At 40.8% G+C, this 22693-nt stretch overlaps 1 protein-coding gene and 1 long non-coding RNA gene across 6 annotated transcripts in view; one reads left to right on the top strand and one right to left on the bottom strand.

Moving 5' to 3' along the window:
• Positions 1-22693, top strand: part of PLD5 (phospholipase D family member 5) — a 237201-nt gene that overhangs the window by 65879 nt on the left and 148629 nt on the right. The gene's annotated exons all lie outside the window — the stretch shown is intronic.
• LOC311518695 lies at positions 13905-19899 on the bottom strand. Its single transcript, XR_014711081.1, has 3 exons — positions 19809-19899; positions 14853-14909; positions 13905-14241 (listed from the first exon to the last, which is right to left on the bottom strand). It is a non-coding gene; the product is annotated as an uncharacterized lncRNA (long non-coding RNA).

Genomic DNA, 22693 nt, shown 5'->3' with positions numbered 1-22693 from the left:
GTATGTCAAGATTGCAGTAGGGAAAGGTGGCTTTCAACCAGCTTTGCACCCTCTATATCCTTGGCCAGTTCAGCACCAATCTGACAGTATGGATTAGAGCAGTCTGATGGCTGCTGCAAACTGTGGTAGCTGCCAACAGCCCGCAGGAGCTGTTTCAGTCTAGGGCAGAGGGCAGAATAGGCTAGGCTTCCTGTTCTGTTGCCATGCTCTTATAACTAGGATGCTACAGCAACTCATGACTATTGAAAGAGGAGTCAGCAATGATGATGCATATGTGATCAATAGTGAAAAATGTGGCATGGTTAATGAGTTTGTATATCTTGAAAGCACAATTAGTGCCCATGGCAAACTCCATGAGGTGGTGGGAGCAAGAACTGGGATGCAAGTGGAGCCTTTTAGACTCTGGCAATGATCTGGAAAAATAAGAAGATTCACGCAAGAACCAAGATAGTTATGCAATGCCATTGTGATACCCACATTGTTATATGCTTCTGAAATGTGGCAAATGCTGGAAACCCACAACAGAAATAACACATTCCATCACAGATGCTTGCCAACAATACTTGGTGCCCATTGGTGGGATAAAGTAAGCAATGCTGGTGTGTTACAAAAATATGGCCATCAGGCTGGAGAGACAGTGATTTGAGATAGAAGGCTGAAAGTGTTTGGACACACTATACAATGTTAAAAAAAGTTTGCTAGACAAGCCCTTGAATGGATACCACCTGCTGGAAGATGCAAAAGAGGAGAACAACAGATGACATACAAAAACCATTGACAAAGGTGCTGCTGTCATGGAAACAGACTATAGTGGAGCAAGAAATCTGGCATTAGGTAGATGGAAGTGGAAAGACTGGATTGCCTTGTGTCACAAGGTATGAGAGCATCTAATAAATAATATAGCAGCTGTATGCTACGTAAGGGTTCTTCTACACAGTTGGAATCCTTGACTGGCCAGTTCCATGGCTTTAGGGCAGCTCAGCTCAGGGATACTGGTACACAGTTACTCTAATGGACTGGAACATCGGACCCATCTTTTTTTTTTCTTCAGAAAATTATAATGTCCAAACCACAAGATGAAACTTTTAAGAATACTCTCACTGAAAATTGTGTACCTTGCTGCATTTATCTCCGCAAACATAGTTAGAAGTTGACAATCATATCTGATCAATCCCCCTACATGATTTCTCTTAGGGTTAAAGTGCTGTACCAAATAGTTCCAGCTGTCTCCCAGAGTTACTATTGCTTTCCATTTGAGTCAAGAAGTATATTGACATATGCTGTCTTTGGGGTTGCCTAGAGGAAGACAGACCATTAGAACTACCCACCAGCAACAGTCTTGGAGCTACTGAGCAAAGTCACCATTTTTCAAAGGTCCCAAAAGGTCTCTTAAAGCCTCTGCACTCACTCTCATATGGTAGAGAGGCAAAGAAATCTGGTAAGTTGTCACCAAGAAATTGGCTCGCACTTCTGCAAAACATTATGGGGTGAACGTCTTCATTTGAATAGATGTTGTGATAGAGGCAAAGTCCTCAGAGCAGTCACTGAAAATTGTTCTTAAATATTTTTAATAACTTTGCAGATTGCTAAATGGCCTCCATCAATGTGGACTGGTGTTGCTGAAGATCTACACAGATAATTTTTTTCCTCCTATTTGTAAACTTTGTTTCTGTGCTTCAGTTACAGCAATCTGGAGACCTATCTAGAATGACTAATGTTCTGTAGTGGTGCTACCAAATAGCTGAGGCTTTTTAGCCTATTTTATAAGGTATTTTTGTCTTTGTGTAGAACATAAGTAGTATGACGTAGGGGACAGTGAGTGCAGTTTGTCCTGTTTTCTTTTTCTCTGTACCTCTATTCTTTTTCTGTGAAGTGTACACTGAAAGCTGCACAAGAAAATGAAACACTAGGAATGGAATACCTGGCACCTAGGCCTCTTCATCTTTGGTTGGTGCTTCAGCCTATTGATACATTTGGTGCAAGGTCACTTTCTCAGTCATAAGTAGCATAGCTAAAGTACAGAAACCAGTGGATTTACACTGATGTAAATCTGAAGTAGTTCAATTAATTCAGTGGGATTATTCCAGATTTAGATTGGTGTTTATGACTAGAATTTGGTCCCAGGCACATAGAGAAGCAAAGATGCTATCTGTATCTTGTGGGAGCAATGCAGGTTTAGTCCAGTTTATTATTCATTTTTCTTGAGAGTGGGATTAAGTAATTAAGCATTGGTCAGAAACAATTAAAGATTAAAAATTCCCAATCCAACTGTCTATCCAAAGTAGACAAAGTGTGGAGACTTACTCTTTTAAATTACCTCTAAAAGTATATAAGAGTCATATAAAAGGATAAAGTCTGCAATCCCTGAGAGTCTGGCTGTAGCAGGAGGGGTTTGTTATAAAGGGTGGCAGAAGCAAACAAGCCCAAGAAAGCCATAATTCTCTTGAAGTATGTGAAAACAAAGCAAAAGTGAAATGTCATATCTTCCTGGTGATATGTGGATACTTTACAAGGCTTCAGATGTTTTGAGTTACCTGTTAGATTTTGATCAATGCAGTGTTGTTGTAGCCATGTCAGTCCCAGGATATTAGAGACACAAGGTAGGTGAGGTAATATCTTTTATTGGGGCAACTTCTGTTGGGGAGAGAGAGAGACAAGCTTTCGAGCCACACAGAAGAAGAGAGGTAATAAGAGAGATTACCTCAGCCACCTTGTGTCTCGCTAAGATGTTGATCAAGGCATTTATTTAAAAAAAAAAATCAAACTGATGATTTGTGCTGTGCTTGACTCATGATAGAAATCACCTTATTTGCTTACAGGGTTGACCTAATGACCATGTTAAACTAGTGATGTGCCTGAGGCAGAAAGATACCATCGGGATGTGTATTCTGAACACTCCCAAAATCAATAGGGTGTTCAGATCCAGGGTTTTGGTTCACTGGTAAAATCTGAATCTGAGTTCAGAGCATTGCTTCACATCTGGGCCTTGGCTTGGACCCATCTCTAGTTTTAACTTCTAAATTCTCTAGGAAAATGGAGCTCTCAAAGTCTGACAAATGAACACTGAAGAAAAGAAAAGGTTTTAACAGTTGAAGAACATTTTTCCTTGCAAAAATTTTGTTGAGCAGGCCACTGGTAGTGTTTCCTTACAAAGAAAAACTTATAGTTTGGCTATTTGAGAGAAGTTTGTCAAACTTTTACTCCAAGTGGATTCATAGTGCCTGGGGAAAGACAAGTACAATATAATGTATTATTTGAGAAGAAGTACACAACCATGTAAATAAACACTGTACTGTAAAATATACATGCAAGGGGGCAGAATTCAAGTGTGTGTTCAGCTGTAACTTGCATTCTGAGCGCATAATTGCATGTAATGCAGTTGCGGCTCTCTCTCCGTCCATCAGGGAGGGAGACCACGCCCTCTCACTACAATGCTTCTGGAGTGTTAGTCTCTAAGGTGCCACAAGTCCTCCTTTTCTTCAGTTCAGGGGGAAATTAGCCAACAGTTAATAGGCCCAAACCTGTAGTCTAGGCCAGGCAGCAATTGGATCTGTGAGCCCTGGCCCTCAGCCAGGGCGGGACAGCAAACAATTATCGGCTCCAGCCTGCAGTCAGGCTGACCAACACAGCAGTCTAGGGGGATCGATTCTCTGGTGGGAGAAAACCATCTGGCATCCTAGCTCGGGTGGGCGACAGACCAATACAGGCCTCTTGGCCTAAAGGTGGGGTGGCAGGGAGTGGGGGGACACAGGCCCACCTGACTCCACTGTGTCCCAGCCCAGTGCCCTAACAGTGGTGGAGTGATCCCCCACTGGGTCAGTGGGGAAATCTGGCCGCAACATGCTGGCCAGCTTGTAGTCAGTAACACAGCCGAACCCTATTTGGCTTCCCTGGGCTCCTTCCTATACTCCCATTCAGGGAGTAACTGGGTTCCAGGGTCATCATTAGTTTCACTAAGGTTTTGCCCCAACAGCTCCTCTGTGTTCCCGGTGCCTGGCAGCTCCAGCAGTCCCTTTTGGGTCTGTGGCACTGTAGCGGCCCCTGTCAGGTCCAAGCTCTAGCAGCAGGGGGGAGACATCCTGCTCCTCTGGCAGCTGTCCTTCAACTGATCTGGTGGGGCTGCCTTTTATATTTCCAGTTCCTGTCCTGCCCCTCTGCTTCTGGCGGGGTGGTCATGGGGTTCCGGCTGTGCCCAGCAGAGGGCGGTTGCAGCTTTTTCCCTGTCAGTCAGGGAGGGAGACCACGCCCCCTCGCTACACTGCACTGTGGGAAGAGAGCAGAGGACACAGTGTGTTTCAATGGTAGAGTGCAAAATGAGGCCTGACAGTGTTGGGAGTACGAAGAATTTTGGTTTAGAGAAGAGAGGGACCAGGACAAACACAGTAGGAGCAGGTGTGATAATGTGCAGGTGGAAGATGAGGGCATCCAAAAACATTGGCCAAAGTGCTTCAGTTATTTTCTGTCTTCATCATCTTCAGTGGGGTACTGCATTATTGATGGTGTGGGTGAATTCCATCACAGAGGAATGAATGTCTCTTTAAGAGTGATTCATAATTGGAGCACTCTTGAAGGAAACTTATACTGATGAAGACTCTTATAGAGGAAGGACCTGAAGCAAATGAAGGCACTTAGGGTCCAGTTGAAGAACCAGTTTTGCTATTTGTGTCTCGTTTGTCTTTTTGTTTGTGTTATTAAATTAGAACTACTTGAGATGTTGAAGTCCTTGAGTCAGTGTAATTTGTGCTAGGAGTTCTGGGTATCTTGCTGACCCTGTGTTTCACAAATGATAAGCCAGATCAGTACATTGTGGTATTTGGAAACTAGATTCAGACAGTCCCAGATACTGGAACCTTGAGGATAAAGCATGGAATCTTTAACAGGTTTAGGTTCTTTCTGCTTGTCTAGAAACTATCATAAAACAAAACCAAAGGGTCCACAGCGGAGGACTAAGATGAGTAGAAGTTCATGAGGTTCCCCCTGGTAGGTAGCATTTGTGGTGTGGCTGCAGGGAGTGGTAACTTAGAGTTGCTTTACCTCCTGCTTAGATTTGTGTGCAAGGTAGGGAATGGTGCTGTGGGGAGTGGCACCTCATCTCTTCTGATCCTAAAGCACCATGGATCTGACTTCATTTGTAATGCCAGCAGAGAGGCATTGGAGTGAGGCAAGGGTAGGAAATGCTGCAAAGGCATTTCTTCTCTACAGAAATGTGGAGATCTGTGCAAGGATTGGCACTGAACCAAAGACATTAGCTTGGTACACCCTTGTAATGGGTCGCAAGGGTGACCAGGACTGAGAGTCAACTTATTACCTGCCTTTTTCTCCAGTCCTCTCCACTTGCTTGTGCTTAAATGTGTGTCAGCGCCCTGATACCACCAGCCTGTGAACCACCCAAACAATCTCCTCTGGGCAATGTCAGCCCTTATTTTGCCTTGCAGGGTAACAATAAGTGCACACCAATCCCCGCTCCCCTTTGAAGTATTCCATTGTAGTGTTATGCTTATAAGAAGCACACGGGATTTTTTTCAGGGGAAAAGGCAATATGCCGCATTTATTGAAGATACAACAATTAGCATATGCATTCAATTACACCACACACATACAAACACACACACTTTCCTGCTATTTGATTTTATAGTTACCAGTGCAGAGTCCAAATCTATCTAGTGGCCAGCTAGGTTGATCCCGGGTAGCGAGGAACATGGTTCCGTTCATCATGACGTGATGGTCCGGGGAAGTCTTGGCAGGACAAACCCAAAGTTTTATGACAAGGCACCCTGTTTATATGATGATTTTTCTTTTCAGTTGGGACCAATGAGTTTTGCACTGTCATGCTGTAATTAATTGTTGTTTGAGTGCTTGTTTTTTTAATTGTTTTTTTATTTTTTATTTTGTTTTTCATTATGTTTTTCAGGGAGTTATTTTATCCTGGTTTTGATTACAGCTATTTTGTTTCCATTGATAGGTGCCTGTTTTATTTTTAGACTTGTTAATTTGCCCTTTTTTGACATTTTAATATGGGCGTGTTGCAGCCTCCTGGCGCCCTTGCATTTGTTTTGGGTTTTATTTTTTTTTTTTAGAACATTTGGTTCAATGATGGCTTCTACATTTATTTTTTAACACACACATTTTTTATTTACACACAAAACAGAACTGATTGACACAGAATATTTTGAACAGGAACATTAAGTTGCAATGCAAAAGAAAAACAATCATGATATTCCTTTACTTATTTTAAAATGTTAATCCTACAACAAAGTGGTGACCTTAAAAGGTCTGTTACTGCCTTGAAATCAGCCCAGACACAGATTCCGGTATTTCTGGTGTATTTTTACCAAATCCTTTTTGCTATTCAAAAAGGGTGGCTGGCAGGATATGATCAAATCATACACCAATATATTTAATGCATGCTACATTATAATTCTTTATTTTTCATTTTCAATTATATAAAATACAAACATAAAATCCTGCTACTACATATCCCCCTTTTGACCCCTCAAGAACAATTTTATGTTGCTTTTAGGTTTTTTAGATTTATTTGTACCAAATTTATAGTAGTATTTGCCTGCTCGTGAATGAGATTATTTTGAAGTTGTGATAAGGAACTTAACTTATTTTTATTTACCTTTAGGTTTGTAGTATTTATAATTTTTGCTTTAAAACCATTTTTTTTAATATGGTGTTCACTACATTTTGTTTTGCTTGGCCATTGAAGTGTTAATGTGTATTTATTTAGGCCATTATAGCAGGAAGGGAGTACGGTGAGTTGGGTTCCAATTTAGACACGTTTAACTGAGTTCAATTTATACCCATTTTTATTTTTACTAATAATGGATTTAACAAAATTTTTGCTCCATTACTTTGAGTTACAAACAATTTTGTTTTTTTTATTTTAATTGGCGTACCTTTTTTGAATGCATAGTTTTTGGTTTAGGTTTTGGTGCATGTGTTCGGGAACCTTGGTTCAGTTTACTACGGGGTATTGGACAGTATTCCACAATAACTGTTAGTATTGTTTTTGTTTTAACGGGTTTATTTTACTGATATAGTAATAGTGGGTAGCTGGAACTTTAGGTGGTATTTTTATAGGGACCTCCTATTTTAACGCCTATTTTTTAGTGGTTTGGTAATTTTGTGGTATTTATAAGGTGAACCTTAAGTTCCACTTTCCCTTTTTAGGCATACATATTGGTATTTTTTAAGGGTTTTAAGATTTGGTTAGTATTTTTATTATACCATTTTATGAGGATTACCTGATCACGGGTAGGAATTCATGATTGGTTGGCGGGGAGTGAATTATTTTTTAAATATTGGCTTATAAGGAGGGCTGTGGGGTTTTCTTTTATGATTTCTCTAATTATTGGGCACTAAAAGTTTCCAGAAGCAGGTAAAGCCAAACCTTACACTGGAGTTTTATTTTTTTCTGGAATAAAATTATGGCAGTTAAGCAGCGCATTGTGCTCAGATTCCGGGATAGATTCATAGATACTGAGGTCAGAAGGGACCATTATGATCATCTAGTCCGACCTCCTTTACAACGCAGGCCACAGAATCTCACCCACCCACTCCTGCGAAAAACCTCTCGCCTATGTCTGAGCTATTGAAATCCTCAAATCGTGGTTTAAAGACTTCAAGGAGCAGAGAATCCTCCAGCAAGTGACCCGTGCCCCATGCTGTAGAGGAAGGCGAAAAACTTCCAGGGCTTCTTCCAATCTGCCCTGGAGGAAAATTCCTTCCCGACCCCAAATATGGCGATCAGCTAAACCCTGAGCATATGGGCAAGATTCACGAGCCAGATACCCAGGAATGAATTTTCTGTAGTAACTCAGATCCCACCCCATCTAACATCCCATCACAGGCCATTGGGCCTATTTACCATGAATATTCTTGGTGGTCTTTTTTGCAAAGAATCTAAACATTATTTTTAATGTAAACAATTTAATTTGTGAAATTGAGCTAAGGTGATTCACTATGGAGTAAGGGCCTATTTATTTTGATTTTAGTGAGTGCCTCCTTTTCCCCATTTTAAGGTATGACTTGGTCGCCTGTTTCCCACAGGGCTGCTTTTGTGGGCCTTTGTTTTTGAATTTTGTTGTTTGTGTTTGATGTCCTGATTAACCCTATACTGGAGGGTGCTTTTATTTTCTTTTAACTGTTTGAGCTATTGAAAATAATTACGCTGGGTTATATTAGAGCTTTTTTTTGACCCTGTACCAGGTAACTAGGATTAATTATTAGTCGCATTGGATGTCCAAACAGAATTTGAAAGGGTTGAATTTTTGTTTATTACTGCTGTGGATGACAGCCAAAATTTGAGGCAGTTTATTTGGCCAGTTTTTGCGTGTGTGATTTATTACTTTTCGGAGTGCTTTCTTAATAGTGCGATTCATGGGCTCTCTTTGGCCTGAGGACTGAGGCCAGTATGCTGTATGGAGCTTTTGTTTAATTCCCAAGGCTAGGATTGTTGTAATTTTTTTTTTTTTTACAAAGGCTCCCCCATTGTTAAAATCTATTATTTTGGGGGTGCCATATTTACATACTACCTTATTAAAAAACTTTTTTTGCCATTACCCTGGTGCTATTATTTTTAGTAGGAAATGCCTTCACCCATCCTGAAAAGGAATTATTACCAATAAGTAATGGAATTTTGTCTTACTTCTTGTCAATTTATTAATAAAATTAATTTTAACCCTGTGCCACGGTGCAAGCCTTTGTTGGTGCATTATGGGTTGCCAGTGTGGAGGACGAGCCTTGTCCTGAGTGCACCGTACACAATTTCGTACCCATGATTTAACATCATTTTTCATACACTCCCATTTTGCTACTTGCTTTAGCCTTTTTAAAGTTTTTTCCATTTCTTTATACATAAACTGATGGGCTACATTAAGTAACTCCTGTCGTCTTATGTTTTTTTGGAATTTGGTTAGGGCGGTCAGTAGTGCCATTTGTTGGCTGTGAGCACCAACATACCTTTTTTGACTTTTGGTTACAAATGCTAGCTCATACTGTTTCTTTACTGTGTGTCTTTACATGTTGCACCTTTAACTGTTTAGGGTTTTTGGTTACCCACTGGTAAATTTATTTTCATTCCTTTGAATATGCAATTTTTTTTTATTTGCTGCTTTTTACTGTTTCTATACCAATTATGTATTCAAAACTGTATCCCCTTTACACAAAAATCACTATTAGCATAAATATACATGGGCCATGGGGAATTTTCATATTGCCTTAAAACCTGATAAACTGCATGGAGCTCAGCATGCTGAGCCAATCCATGGTCTAAATGTCCCTGAATGAGTTCAAGTCCTCTTCTAAGTTAATGGCAGCGTATTTATAAATGTGTGGTCTAAGAAAATTGAATTTTCCTAGCAGAACTCTTAAAGAGTGGGTGTCAGTAGGGGCTGGCATTTCTCGCAGTGACCTTACCTTTCTTTGATTTACCTGGTTGTTTTTTTTGTTCAATTACTATGCTCAGATATGTAACCTGAGGTAGCACCAAGTGAGCCTTGTCTGAGGCTACTTTGAACCCCGTTTCCTGAATTAATGTCAAAACTTTTTTCGTTAGTGTTTGTGTTTTAGTTTCCTCAAATATTAAAATGTTGTTTACATATGAAAACAGAAAAGGCCTTTTTTGGGCTCAACTGGTTTAGCATATCCACAACATGCTGGTGGCAATAGCTGGGCTGTTGTAATATTTTTGGGGCAACTGACAAAAGGTCCTGTCATAAATATAAAGAGAAGGGTAAACACCTTTAAAATCCCTCCTGGCCAGAGGAAAAACCCTTTCACATGTAAAGGGTTAAGAAGCTAGGATAACCTCACTGGCACCTGACCAAAATAACCAATGAGGAGACAAGATACTTTCAAAGCTGGAGGAAGGGAGAAACAAAGGGTCTCTCTGTCTGTGTGATGCTTTTGCCGGGAACAGAAAAGGAATGGAGTCTTAGAACTTAGTAAATAATCTAGCTAGATATGCGTTAAATTCTGTTTCATTTAAATGGCTGATAAAATAAGCTGTGCTGAACGGAATGCATATTCCTGTTTTTGTGTCTTTTTGTAACTTAAGGTTTTGCCTAAAGGGATTCTCTATGTTTTGAATCTGATTACCCTGTTTAAGGTATTTACCATCCTGATTTTCCAGAGGTGATTCTTTTACTTTTTTTCTTCAATTAAAATTCTTCTTTTAAGAACCTGATTGCTTTTTCATTGTTCTTAAGATCCAAGGGTTTGGGTCTGTGTTCACCTATGCAAATTGGTGAGGATTTTTATCAAGCCTTCCCCAGGAAAGGGGGTGTAGGGTTTGGGGAGGATTTTAGGGGGAAAGACGTTTCCAAGTGGGCTCTTTCCCTGTTATATATTTGTTAGACGCTTGGTGGTGGCAGCAATAAAGTCCAAGGGCAAAAGGTAAAATAGTTTGTACCTTGGGGAAGTTTTAACCTAAGATGGTAAAAATAAGCTTAGTGGTTTTTCATGCAGGTCCCCACAACTGTACCCTGGAGTTCAGAGTGGGGAAGGAACCTCGACAAATTTATCATAGAATCATAGAATTTCACGGTTGGAAGGGACCTCAGGAGGTCATCTAGTCCAACCCCCTGCTCAAAGCAGGACCAATCCCCAATCTTTTGTCCCGATCCCTAAATGGCCCCGTCAAGGATTGAACTCACAACCCTGGGTTTAGTAGGCCAATGCTCAAACCACTGAGCTATCCCTCCCCCCCTCCCCCAGAGGCTGCTTCCCCCAGTGCCGGTTTGCACCCTCTGCCCCTGGCCCTGCCCCAACTCCACCCCTTCTCCGCCCCCTCCCTGCCCCTATTGGTCCCCTTCCCCAAATCCCTGCCCTGGCCCCACCTCCTCTCCTGAGCACACCACGTTCCCCCCTCTTCCTCCCCTCCTTCGCGAACCTGTTTCGTGCACAAGCACTGGCAGGGAGCTGGGAGAAGCAGGACCTGGCGGCGCGCTCAGGGGAGGAGGCGGAGGCAGAGCAGAGGTGAGCTGGGGAGGGGAGCTGCTGCGGGGGGGGGGGGGAGCGGCAGCAATTATTTCAGGGCCTTTTGTTGGCTGGGGAGGTTTTAACCTAAGCTGGTAAAAATAAGCTTAGGGGGTTTTCATGCAGGTCCCCACATCTGTACCCTAGAGTTCAGAGTGGGGAAGGAACCTTGACAGGTCCATTGTTGCTCCTTTATTGTAAAGGCAAACTGATCTTGTGAGTCCGGATGTAGGGGTATGGCAAAGAAACAGTTCGCCAAATTAATAATTGAGAAATATTTAGATGTGGCTTGCACTTTTTGTATGACCTGTGTCATATCAGCCACAATAGGAGCCATAGGAATGGTGCCCTTATTGATTCTTCTATAATTAATGGTTAAACACCAGGATTGGCTATTTGCCTTTAGCATTGGCCACACAGGGGAGTTAAAGGGTGAATTCGTTAGTGATATTATTTAAAAACAAAACAAAAACCCAATTTATTTTAAACCTACAAAACAGAGTTTTACAAGCCAGGAATGTTGGTTTTAGGTTTTAAACACTTCACATACTTACACAATATATTTATACACAACTATACATAGATTACATTTGTATACATTTGGGGGACGTTATTTGACTAAATTGTTTATAGTCAAATGATTTAAATTAGATTGTTTTTTTGCCTGGATTATTTACAGACTTTTTTTTTTTTTTTGGAAAAGGGCCCATTTCCCCTTCAGAATGGCTGCAAAGAAACCAAGAATTTTTTTTCTATAATACTTTCAAAAAATATTTTACAATGTTTAACTGCTTACTTTTTTTAGTCTTTGCAGAGTTAATTTTCTTTAATTACTTGCTTATTTCCCAAAATGACACCTTCATTAACTCAGTATTGCCATTCCAAGTATTGTTTCAGAGATTTCAATTCCCTGTGCCTGTACTTACTCCTTTCCTTACTTTTGCCACTATGTCCTCAGGGGCTCCCAACCTGTTTTTTAATCTCTATTTGTTGCCTGCCTGCTTGTCTGGGCCTGATCCTGCTTTCCTTGCTGAACCCTTCCCTTCATGGACACAGGCTTTGTTCCAATATCAATTTAGCAAGGAGGGTGGGTGAGCTTCTTAACTAGCCCCCATACCTCCTGGTCCCTTTTTTAAACATTTTTTTAAAAATTGTGAAATCACAACAATATCCCACATTCCTAAATCTTTCAGAGTGAGGTCTTACAGAAATCTATTCCTTATTTGCCCGCACTTGTGCTGCGACTTACAAAATACAAAAAAATCTATACCCAGTTAAAACTCTGCTTGACAGGAGGAGGGAACGCTAAGCCTCGTACTTTTTGGGATCGATACTGTTACAACCGAGGGTATAGTCACCTATGCAATTTTCCCCCGACAGATGGGTAGGAAAGAGGACTCTAATTTTCCCCCTTACGGCCCAGCACCTCTATGACTGGGGGTGTATATACCTAGACAGTTTGTATATATTTTATTTGTGTAGTTTTTCCTGACAGATGGGTCAGAGTGAGGACTCTAATCCTCCCCCTATTGCCTGGCACTTCTACGACCAGGGGTGTGCACACCTGAATGATCGATCACTTTATACGTATGGTATACCTTTTATTAGTATTTAGCAGTATTTTCAACAATTACAGTGCATGTCTTCCCCCTTTCACAGTTCTCCACCAAAAAATGTTATGCTTATAAGGAGCACCTGGGATCTTTTTCAGGGGAAAAGGCAACACGCCGCGTTATTGAAGATACAACAATTAGCGCGCACACACACACACACAGTCCCGCCGGTCAATGTTATAGTTACCAGTCCAGATCAATCTAGTGGCCAGCTAGGTTGATCAGCCAGGTTCTGTTGGTCATGACATGATGCTCTGGAGAAGTCTTGGCAGGACGAACCCAAAGTTTTTATGGCAAGGCACCCTGTTTATATACTGATTTTCCTTCATTGGGACCAATGAGTTTTGCAGCGTCATGCTGTAATCAATTGTTGTTTGATGAGTCATTGTTTTTTTATTTTTTATTTTGTTTTTTTTATTAAGTTTTCCAGTGTGTTATTCCATGCTGGTTTTGATTACATCTGTTTTGTCCCCATTGATAGGTGCCTGTCTTATTTTTAGAGTCCTTAATTTGTCCTTCTCTGACAATTTAACAGGGGCATGTTGCAGCCTCCTGGTGCCCTTGCGTCTGTCTTCGGTTCCTCCCTAGAACATCTGGTTCAGTGATGGCCTTTACCACTTATTTTTTTTAACAAACAGATTCCTTATTTGCACACAAATCATAACTGATTTAGGCAGAACATTTTGAACAGAAACATTAAGTTGCAATGCAAAAGAAAAACAATCATTGCATTCTTTTTTCTTATTTTAAAATGTTAAACCTACAACAACAAAGTGGTGACCTTAAAAGGTCTGTTACTGCCTTGAAATCAGCCCAGACACAGATTCTGACTGATGCATTTTTACCAAATGACCTATTAGGCCATTCCTATTTGCTAGTCAAAAAGGGGGCTGGCAGGATATGATCAAATCATACACCAATACATTTCATACATGCTACATTATCATTTTTTATTTTTCATTTTATATTTTATAAAATAGAAACATAAAATCCTACAACTACAGTAGTATCTAGCTTTATCCACTCAACGCTCACAGTAATACCAGATCTGTTATCCCCAAGGGAAAGTGTATATACCATCTTGAATAATTCAGCTCAGGATTAACTCCCTGTACAATACCACCGTACTGAAATATAGTTACAGTGGAAACAATCATAAGCTTATCATCAAAGATCAAGATGCAAGAGTGAATAAGGATAATGGAAACAGGTTATATCCAAACCAAAATCATAACACAAGTCCTAGAGACTAGATTTAACAGACTAACCTCCTATCTAGATCAGATTTATCTCACCCAAAATCTTTTGCAGCATTTCCAACCATGGCTGGTTGTGATTCCATTTTTATAAATGTAAACACACTGACCATTTCATTCCTATGTGCAGGATAACAGGGTGCTACCTTGTTCCCCTGCCCCAGTTAGTCCAGTAAACCTCTGAAGTGCACCCTCATATAAAGTTATTTTCTCCTGCTGTTCTTCTCTTCCTGTTAAATCTCACAGTCCTTCATCTGCATTTAGCTCAGACTGGTGATTGTGAACAAGATGATACTCAATTTGTATCTCAACAGATAGATGGATGAACATCTTTGGTCTTGCAGGAAACCGGTCTTTCACCTCTGCTGGATTTAACACCTTGATACAAACTACAAGAACATATTTCCTTTATATATATATATATATATATATACACACATAACTGTTTACAGTGATATTCATAACCATTGTGACGCTCCCTTTCCTTTAACATCTTACATGATATTCTTTGACCCAGGATGCATGTACCAATTTCTTTAAAATTTATTATTTGTAATGGAGTTTTGCATTGGAGCCTCAGTCAGGACCAGGGTCCTGTTGTGCCACACACTGTACACATTCATAATAAAAAGGTGGTCCTTGCTCTAAAGTGCTGACAGTCAAAGAGGAATACAACTACTATATGGGGGAGCACAAGGTAACTGTGAGACAATGTGGTAGGTGTAATAAAGAATGGTCACAGCCTGGCAACTGCCTATCCATAAAAAACAAAACAGAAATGGGCATCTGTTCTCACTGTGTCATATTTTTCAGTCAGTCAGTGCATTATCTAACAAATTGAATAACTTTTAGATATAAAAATTTCCAATAGTGCTCATTTAATTTTAAATACAAAATTTCATAAGATAAAATACATGGTTACTGAATTACCGCTCAGATTTTTCAAGTGAAATAAAAGCACAGATCAGATATACATAATCACTATAATTATCTAGTTTACCTTTATCTCCCTGGTTAGCTATGGAACATTAAGCTTCTCCTTATTTTCTTTATCGCTCTGTAAAGGAGAATATAATTCATACTGTGAATGTGACATTGGTTATGTTCTCTGTAACAATGGAATTAGATTTGCCACTTAGCCCAGCAAGCTATTAATTCAATATGAACTCACAATATAGTTAGAAATTCAGCGAGCTAAAAATAAACACCCCATATCTTATACTGTTTTCATTTCATGAACGTGTATCAGTTTATAATCAGGCTAATATGACTGCTTTTCCCCCTTATTGTGCTCTATGACATTAGGTGAAAAGCAAATAGGTTTTTGAATAATCTGAAAACTCCTTGAACTTTTTATACTCCACTATTAAAGGGACGCTAGCAATTTATAATGTAGTCAATCTAAACAGTGAGTTAAAAGTAGTTACAAGTATAGTTCTACACCTGCTTCTGAGTCTTCCTGCCAATTTTTATGGACTTGCAAACACACTTTCATATTTTTTTAAATATTTTTTCTTGTTGCTTTGAAAGATTCACATCATCAACAAAGGAAACTGACTGGAAAAAATCTTTAACTGACTCTACACATACTCCTGGCAAACTAAAAATAATGGAAAAAAGTATTATTTTCCCAAATTTCATTAGTATAACTAAAATTACTAAAACTATATTAGGGAAAATACTTGTAGATAGGAATGTGTGTGGGGGTTTGTCAAGGCTAATTCCCCACTCTGGCACTTGTAGAGTGTAGAAGGTGGGGGCTGCAAGGATTCTAAAAATGAATACTGGCCACTCCAGGCTTGTATTCAACTCCCAAGGTTACAGCTTTTCTCTGACCTTGGATGGGTAGCTGCTGCCACCACCCAAGTGCAAAAAAACCCCTTTGGGAACCCGGGAAGGTGCACTTGGGAATTCCTTCCTGTGGGGTACCCTCAAGCCCTTTCACCCCCCCCCCCCTTCCAGGGAAAAGCTGAGAAAGAAAACAAAGGAAATCAGCTGTTGCTACCAGCACAAACCTCTTAGGGCAGGGGTGGGCAAACTTTTTGGCCCGAGGGCCACATCGGGGTGCAAAACTGTATGGAGGGCCGGGTAGGGAAGGCTGTGCCCTCCAAACAGCGTGGCCCTGGCCCCGCCCGCTATTCTCCCCCTCCCACTTTGCACCCCCCCTGCTCCTAGACCCCTGACTGCCCCCCCTGACTGCCCCCTCCTGGGATCCCCTGCCCCAACCCCCCCCCCCGCAGGATCCCACTCCCTATCCAACCCCCCAAATCCCTGTCTCCTGACTGCTCTGACCTATCCACACCCCCGCCCCCTGACAGGCTCCCTTGCGACTCCCACGCCCTATCCAACCCCACTCGTTCCCTGACCCCTGACTGCACCAGAACCTCCACCCCATCCAACCGCCCCCTGCTTCCTGTCCCCTGACTGTCCCCCCAGAACCTCCTACCCAATCTTTTCACCACCGTGCACGCACTGCTGCCGCCCCCTTACCATGCCACTTGGAGTGGTAGGAGCTTGCAACCCCGCTGCCCACGTGGTGGCGTAGCTGCAGGGGAGGGGGAACAGCAGGGGAGGGGCTGGGGGCTAGCCTCCCGGGGCAGGAGCTCAGGGGCTGGGCAGAATGGTCCCGCGAGCCGGATGTGGCCTGCGGGCCATAGTTTGCCCACCTCTGTTTTAGGAATACAAAAATCCAATCTTCTTTTTTAAAAAAGGTAAATTTTATTAAAAACAAAAAGAAAATACATCTGGAAGTTAGGCTTTTTGCTAGGTTAAAAAAAAACAATTACAAGGATTAAGCATCAAGATAGCTTCTTGAGGTCCAGTTTAAAGGTTACAAGCAAAACAAAAGCACCCGGGGTTAGCGCAGAGGAATCACAAGCCATAAAGAAATAAAAGAGATAAACCTAATCACGTCTTCCTAGACATTTCCTGATCTACTTGCATATCTGGGGTTTCAAATAAGTAGTTTCTAGGTATGATCTGATGATTTTCATAGCTGGCCCAAAGCTTTTTACAGCGTAATTCAAGCCCTGTCCCTGGTCTCCAGGAGAACAAACAACACAAAGTGGAAGTTTTTTTCCCCAGTTTTAAAAAGTTCTAGCCTTCCCATTGGCTCTTTTGGTCAGGTGCCCACTCTCTCCCTTTTACCTATGGACTTCTTAACCCTTTACAGGTAAAGCAAGTAGAGAACAGCTACTAACAGGGATTTTATAGCTAACTGGCTGGCTGGGTGTCCATAAAAGGGAGCTACCCTTCCACCCCCTTCATTTATCACAGGGTTGGTTGTTTTTTATGTTAAAGCTGTTCTTTTAGTGGGTTTCGTGAATTGTATGACTGTCTGTCTCTCTCTCTCTCTGTCACTTTAATTTAAGGAGTTTTTTCCACTGTTAAGATAGCAAAAAATCACAATTACCTTTTTTTTTTTTAAATAGAGCAGTGGCTTTGCCATATGTCAGTTAAAGTTCAAGAGTATAAAATTAGTGTATTTCTCTACGCTTGTGCATAAATGTTGACTTTTTAATGGTGACCGATCATATCATGCAGTTGTATCTGAAATATCAGGAATTTTCCCCTATAATTTAGGAACACTGATTCTACACTGTGGTAATCATAGATTTATGTTTACTCTTAATAACTTTCATTAACTTCAGAAGGGGCAGCATTGTACCTTTGTTCGTTATCTTTAACTTTGTTAACTGCAATAGGAGTTTTAGGAGCTAATCCCACAAAGTAGTGGGCATCCTCTACTCCCACTGACTTCACTGGGAATTCAGGGAACTGACTTCTGAAGGGATTGGGCCCTTTAGTGCACAAAGCATTCAGGGTCAGGCTTATACAATGCAATGTAAATGTTGACCTTTAACAAAGAAAAATGTCAATTGAAAACATTCTTGTGCCCAGTATGGCAAAGCTATTGATCTGTTAGAAAACCTTTTGAATGCCCTGGCTCTTTTGTGTTTTATTTCTCACCCTTACCAAACAACACAAAAGCATAACCTTGAGTGGGGAGGATCCACAAGTGCTCAGTCTTGGCTTTACTCTGCCCCCACTCAAGTTCAGAGAAGAGCCATGAGATTGATTAAAGAATTAGAAAACTTCCGTATGGTGATAGAATCAAGGCGTTCAAGCTACTTAGTTTAACAAAGAGATAGTTGAGGGTAACTTGATTACAGTCTATAAGTATCTACATGGGGGACAACTATTTGATAATGGGCTCTTCAATCTAGCAGAGAAAGGTGTAACTAGGGTGAGCAGACAGCAAGTGTAAAAAATCGGGATGTGGGTAGGGGATAATAGGTGCCTATATAAGAAAAAGCCCCCAAAATCGGGACTGTCCCTATAAAATCGGGACATCTGGTCACCCTAGGTGTAACACAAGCCAGTGGCTGGAATTTGAAGCTAGACAAATTGAGACAGGAAATAAGGCATAAATTTGTAATGGTGAGAGTAATTAACCATTGGAACAGTTTGTCAAGAGTTGTAGTGGATTCTCCATTACTGACAACTTTTAAATCAAGATGGGCTGTTTTTCTAAGATGTGCCTAGGAATTATTTCGGGAAAGTTCTTTGGCCTGTGTTATAGAGGAGGTCAGATTAGATGATCACAATTGTCCCTTCCAACGTTGGAATCTCTGAGTGGGGAGCTTTTGAAAATCCCACCCTAAAGACGCTGAACATTGTCTATATAGGTAAAAAGCAATGGAATTACCCCAGGGTTTAATTTGGACCAAAGTGCTTAAGTTGGCTCAGGGTAATTTGTAGACTCTTACAACTAAAAGTTAACTATTTCATCCCATCAACTGAGCAGAATTTAGTCCTCCATGCTCCAGCCTACTTCAGTAAACAGTGAAAACCAAACAGAAAAATAGTTCAGACATGTCTGCAGATATTCTAACTTAAAATATTTTTAATTTAAACAACTGAACTGATCTCGTTCAAACCTAGGCTGTTTTTACTTCCATAATGAGGAATTTAAAATGAGACACCTTTGAAATATCTAGCTTCACTTTTTGAGTTATGAATACATCTCATCCAGAACATTTGGGAAATGTGTAACTGTTTGGGAAACATTTGGGAAACGTGCTCTATAACTCAAAAATGGCCAGACTAGTTCAGTTTTTTAAAAATGTTCACCATTGGGCTTAAAGCAAACATAGAAAACTTGACCCCAAAAGTCTGGGCAACTGGAAAAATGAGGATTAGAATGGAAACTGAAACAACCTATGAAAACTGTATTGGTAGTGAGTTTTAATGTTTATGAAAATGAGAGTATTAATCAGTGGCAAGAGGCAGCCACAACATGAGAAAGTTGCTGCACCAGATGATAAATCCTGACTTGCAATATTTCTGGTATTCTAGTCTAGGTTTTCCTTAGGATCTAAGACCCCCAAAACTCATTTAGTTAGTAACGAACAGAAGACAGATATATATCAGGTCTCGAGAAGAGCAGCGTAGCAAGTTAATTTATTTATAACCTGTGGTTCTTTCTAATGATACTGTTTGTGGCAAGAATTACATATCCCCTGTAAGAAATATTGTGAGCTGCTAACTGGGGATATTTGGCTGATTTTTTGGAAAGCCTGAATTACATTTTTTTAATTAGGCTAGTGGACCAGTTTTATAAAGCAGGGTTCTAATAAGAACTTTGATTCACAGTTAATAGCTAAGTGTGGTATTGATCATCAGGGGGTGAATGTTTTGGTAGAACCATTTTTTAGCTCTGTTAGGTCTAAGTTATTTCTGCTTCTTGGGTCTCCCTTCACTCTGCATTTTCCTTTTTTTTGTCTCGTTTTTGTCTTCTATTTTTTTTAGTTCTATCTCTTATACTTGTTCTTTTATATCTCTCTCACCTCTTCAGTCTTTCTTCCTTTTTTTATTGTTTGCTCTTTTCCTTTTGCTGCTGTTAGATTTTTTTCCCTTTTGTTTTCTTCTTGTTTAGTACCCTTTATCACCTTACCTCCCTTTTCTTGTCTCTGCAAGGCAGCAGAAGTGCTTTTCACAGCGTATAGTTGGCTCCGCTCAGCAGCCATTTCATGGAAAGCCCTGCCGCCCTCTGAGGAACTGTAACGATGCTGCCTCTGGCGGGACACAACTGAGCGTATCAATTCAGGACAAATTGCTTAGAGCAGGGCCGTTACAGCCCAAAGCTGGGTTTCCTTTATTATTAAGGCACACCAAACCAGCTGAACAGAGAGGACTTTGGTCTCACTCCACTGGCTAGCCATATGTCACACAAGCAATTCCCTCAAATGCTTCAGTTTCCCAGTGCCACTCGTTATGGGGATGAATGGTTATGAAAACCAATACCCCTGTAAAAGAAAAACAGTTCTCCCAATCCCAAAGGACCAAGCCCCAGACCCAGGTCAATATACAAGTCAGATCTTACCCACAAATCACGCTGTTGCCAATCCTTTAGAATCTAAAATCTAAAGGTTTATTCACAGAAAGAAATATAAATGAGAGCTAAAATTGGTTAAATGGAATCAATTACATACAGTAATGGCAAAGTTCTTGGTTCAGGCTTGTAGCAGTGATGGAATAAACTTCAGGTTCAAATCAAATCTCTGGAGTACTTCCACAGATTTGGATGGGTCATTCAGTCCATTGTTCAGAGCTTCAGTTTGTAGCAAGGTTCCTCCAGAGGTCAGAAGCAGGATTGAAGACAAAATGGAGATGCTGATGCTGCCTTTTATAGTCCTTTTGCCATGTGCTTTCTTCCAGCCACAAGCCACCCAGCACATGGCATGGAAAAACCTTAGAGTTCTCTCCAGGGGCATGTCCCTGCATGCCTTGCTGAGTCACAAGGGGTATCTGCCTTCTCTCAGTGGGTTAGTTGTATAGCTGATGGTCCTTAATGGGTCATCACACAGGCTAGGCAGTGCTTACGCCACATTGTCTAGGGTGTCACTTAGAAGCAAAGCACAAGTTTGAAATACAGACAGGATAGAGCCAATACTTTAAATACAAAAATGATACATGCATACAGATAGCATAATCATAACCAGCAAATCATAACCTTTTCATAGACCCCTCACTTGACAACCTTTGTACAATATTTGCTGCAAATATATAACAGTAGTTGCAACAATGATTTATATGGTCACAGTTTATGTCAATAACGTCACAGGAACTGGAAGCTTTTTGTGTGTTCATAGCTGGATTCACTTTCCAGCAGGCTGTTGTCTAAAGTGCTTGAATCTGGGGAGTTACTAATCCTTGCCACTTTCCCTCTTATCATGTGAAGAAGCTCTCTGTTGAAAAGGGAAATTGACTGTAGCCTTGTGTCCCAGCAAATTTTACCCCCAACAGTAAATTCCCATTGGGGTGGCTGAATTGATGTTATCACTGTTGAGAGCCCTAATAGACATCCTGCAGGATTAATTAATAAGTGGTAAAAATGGGTCTTGGTATGGAAATCCTCTCTGCACTAGACTCCACTGGTGAGGAATTTGTAGAGTTATTGAGCATAAGTATGATCTAATAATGTGCAATATGAGACAATTTCCCTTTGCAGCAAATGCAGGGCCCAACTATGCCCTTACTTCCACAGAGCAATGTGCAAAACACTGGAGTACCGTCCATGGCCTCTTTTGGTAGGGCCAAATTGCAGTAGAATCTTAAATTTAGGTGAATGCTGGATTAAAACATCAGTCTGGTTGGGAGTTTAGGGCCCTAATCTACAGTAGACACACTATACCTGTTAAGACTATTCTCTCCCACATTAATTCTAGGTGAGATGGAGCTATGTTAGGGGTTATCTGATGTGCTGAAGTCCTTGATTTTCTTACTGGATTTTGAACTCTGAATGTTACTAGTTATTTGTAACATGACACATTTTTGTGGAGGAGAAGGTCACATAACTAACCCTTATTGCCTTGGATGTCTTCCTAAAGAGTTTATTATTCTAATATTTATGGTAAATGTTACAGTCAGCGTATTATATGTCTGAACTGTCGGTTCAAAGAATAAAGGGCAAGGCTTGAAGCATCAGCTCTGACCTTTTTCTTCCAGCTGTTAACCATGGCCAAAAGTTACCACGAACCAACTATTTATAGCAGGACATTACTATTCAGATTAGTTCATCATATTAATTCCGTAGTATCTCTTTGTTTGGGACTCAGATGAGGGAGAAGAGGATTACAAAATAATCAGGAATCAATGCATCCTAATTATCTCTCTTTGGTACTTCTATGGCCCCTCCTACCATAATATCTGAGCACTTCACACTCTTTTAAGGCATTTGACCTCACAGTACCCCTGTCAGATAGGGTGTACTCTTATCCCCATTTTACTCATGGGGAACTGAAGTACAGAAAGGCTAAGCTCCTTGCCTGAAGTCACACAGGAACCCTGTGGTAGAGCAGGCACTTGAAGCTAGGTGCCTCATGTCCTAAACTAGTACCTCTAACCCAGCACATCCCTATGGCTCGCTGCCTCCTGCAGCTTCCATTGGCTGGGAATGGCAAACCATGGCCACTGGAAGCTGCAGGGGACCGTGCCTACAGATGGTCAACATCCTCAAAATGTCTCGCAGCCTGCAATCAGCTTATCTGGATGGGCCCCGTGTGACCTGCGGGCTGCAGTTTGCCCACCACTGCTCTAACCACTGGGCTATCATTTCTCTTCTCGATAATCCTGACTAATGTGGTACAGTTTGATCCCCAGTGCAACTTTGAATTTGCTACTACTTAAAGAACTGTGAGTCTATTTTAGGGATAAATCCTTTAAATTGGATGCATAAATGTTGTGTATAAAGTCTGACTAATTGTGCCAGAAGGTTTAACTAATCAGTTATTTATCCTTTTAAAAATATACCCATCAAATATTTCTGGGTACAAGCAC

This window comes from Lepidochelys olivacea (assembly GCF_965140295.1).
Source record: "Lepidochelys olivacea isolate rLepOli2 genome assembly, chromosome: 3".
Lineage (NCBI taxonomy): Eukaryota > Metazoa > Chordata > Testudines > Cheloniidae > Lepidochelys > Lepidochelys olivacea.
The sequence above is the reverse complement of the archived record's forward strand: the minus strand, read 5'-3'. Positions and strand labels throughout refer to the sequence as shown.